General features: G+C 43.1%; 1 pseudogene; it reads left to right on the forward strand.

The window, feature by feature from the left end:
* Positions 1–1130: 1130 nt before the first annotated feature.
* LOC145060477 (NADH-ubiquinone oxidoreductase chain 6 pseudogene) lies at positions 1131–2100 on the forward strand (annotated as a pseudogene).
* The last annotated feature ends 706 nt before the right edge of the window (positions 2101–2806 follow it).

The following is a 2806-nucleotide window of genomic DNA, read 5'->3' on the forward strand; positions in this document are numbered from 1 at the left end:
AAGGGGCATTCGGAAAGCGACTAGTCGCTTCTGGCGAAGCTTCTTGAAGGCCGACCACTACATAGAGAGATCCATATACCATTCATGAGTGATAGCGAAGCCTAGAGAGTCGCAGGGCAGGATCCAAGAGCTTAGAAAGGGTCAGGAAAGGAGCAGAGAAGGGGTTGGATTTCACCTATGATCAGATCAGTGGGCAACCATAGTTTACTTTTTTCGTAGTGTTGTTAACGTTGTTGAAAGTTCATTACTTATTTAAGTACGTCTCGCTTTTCAGAGCTGCTCCCAGCTCACACTATGGTGGAGGAGGTGTCGTGAAGAGCTAGGAGTGTGAGCAGTATGAGCTGAAACGCTCCCATACTGTTTGGAGGGTAAGGGGCATAGATGCCAAACAAACCTGACCCCTATCTATCGTCGTAGAAGTTGTTCCTAGGAAAGATTATGGTTCATGGGTATCCAATCAATTAATCCCCCAAACCGGGGAAGCTTAAGCGGAAATGAAAGGGTAGGGTGAGGGAAAAGAAAAGGGGGGAAGCAACTAAATTGAAGGCTTCGCTCCCAGATCGCTTCGTGAGATCATTTAGTAGACAACGAGTGTGCGCCCCTTTAGAGAAGAGATAGGGGCGAGTACTACATGAGCTCGTAAGTCAAGTATGGAACGAGCCTTGTCTACGAAGCAGAGCGACCTCGTCTTGCTTTCTTCTGGCAAAGCTTCTAGCACCGGATAATAGGCATGGTAGGAATACGACTTTTTAGGTCGACCACTACACTACATAGAAGCGATAGCGAAGCCAAGCCATATAAAGGCGAGCATCCCTTATAGCAATAGCAAACGGCCTACTTATAGCCCTTCCCAATTTCCAGTAGTAAACTTCCCAAGTTTAAGCAGGATAACCCCATCTCTATTCTTCTCTTCATGTATGTGGGCTGCCTGCCCCATCCCGAATAGACGAACAGGAACAAGCTTAAGAAGCAAGAGAGATTTGAGATTTCGTAAGCAACTCAGTGCTAAGAAAGAAGGGCTTGGAAGAAGAAAATGAAATACGAACAACCGCGCTGGTTGTAATAGATCGACTTTTATGCTAGTTCTTGCTCCAGCATGAAAGTTCCATTTCAGGGAAGGACGATGTACTATGATACTTTCTGTTTTGTCGAGCCTTGCTTTGGTCTTTGGTTTGATGGTTGTACGTGCTAAAAATCTGGTACATTCCGTTTTTTTTCCCATCCCAGTCTTTCGCAACACTTCAGGTTTACTTCTTTTGTTAGGTCTCGACTTTTTCGCTATGATCTTCCCAGTAGTTCATATAGGAGATATAGCCATGTCATTCCTATTTGTTGTTATGATGTTCCATATTCAAATAGCGGAGATTCACGAAGAAATATTGCGCTATTTACCAGTGAGTGGTATTATTGGACTGATATTTTGGTGGGAAATGTTCTTCATTTTAGATAATGAAAGCATTCCATTACTACCAACCCAAAGAAATACGACCTCTCTGAGATATATGGTTTATGCCGGAAAGGTACGAAGTTGGAATAATTTGGAAACATTGGGCAATTTACTTTATACCTACTATTCCGTCTGGTTTTTGGTTCCTAGTCTGATTTTATCAGTAGCCATGATTGGGGCTATAGTACTGACTATGCATAGGACTACTAAGGTTAAAAGACAAGATGTATTCCAACGAAATGCTATTGATTCTAGGAGGACTATAATGAGGGGGATGACAGATCTACTAAAGGAAAGTAGCTTGATATTGGTTCGAATCCAATTCATGAGATGGCCATCTTAGTCATATAGATGTCTTGACACCCTGATGTTCTTTTCTCATTTTCGAATGACTGTCCCATTCAATTTTTGGTAGAACTTCAAGCCTGGACCCGCTATACGATGTATTAGTAGAACCCCTGGGATACAACGCCGTGCTCCTTGAGTATCCTAGGATTGAATACCCCGACCTCCCAAAGGCTCCCGAGAAAGCTATTTTAGCCTTCCGGAGAGTTAAGGCCAATTCCTACGCCCCTCATCGGTCTAAATCCCCACCCCCGCATAACACTTACTATATTTTTCAAGAAAAATTGAAAAAAATATTCACTTCCTAACCTTATTCTCGAGTAGGAAGGGTTCTCGCTACTAAATAAATTTCTTCAGTTGAAGTAGCTCTTTCCTAAGATGTCTTTCAAGCTGAAGAAGTAAGGGCTTCTCCAGCGTAAGCAGGTTTAGAACCAAGGGCAGTGTCTAAGGCAGTATCGATCGAAGGTGCCCCTAGGGATATGGCTATTTCTTCTTGTTCAGCTTCTCCAATATCCGTTGTTTTGGGACTTGAACTAGAAAGGGAAGTTTCCTTCTTTTCTGTTGAGGCTCATTCCGGAGCATCCGCACATCTCTGTCAAGCCCTCCAACCTCTTCTTTCTTGGTATATGTTGTCTTTCCTCGAGGCTAAACCCAAAGGTATCTAAGGGAATCAAACCCAGCTTTTCAGGTAGCTACTTCAATTGCATGCATCTCACCCCCACGCTCGTTCGTTCCCCACGCTCGGTTGACTTGCCATATTAGTCTTACAATATGCTCAATTCAAATGAATATGATAAAGTCTAATGACATCTCACACTACCATATAAAAGAATAGCATCTCACACCACCAAAGGTAGACTCTCCTCAAGTAGAAGTCTTTGTTGCTGAAGCTGGTTTTATGAAGAATCCCGGGGAAAGGTGCTTAGGCTGTTTCAGTAAAGTAAGTCCAGTAAGTACTCGGATGGGATAAGTGCCATATAAAGAGTATTCTCACTCTAAGTATGGAAGTACCTT

This window comes from Lactuca serriola, chromosome 6, assembly GCF_051521515.1.
Source record: "Lactuca serriola cultivar US96UC23 chromosome 6, Lser_US96UC23_V15, whole genome shotgun sequence".
NCBI lineage: Eukaryota > Viridiplantae > Streptophyta > Magnoliopsida > Asterales > Asteraceae > Lactuca > Lactuca serriola.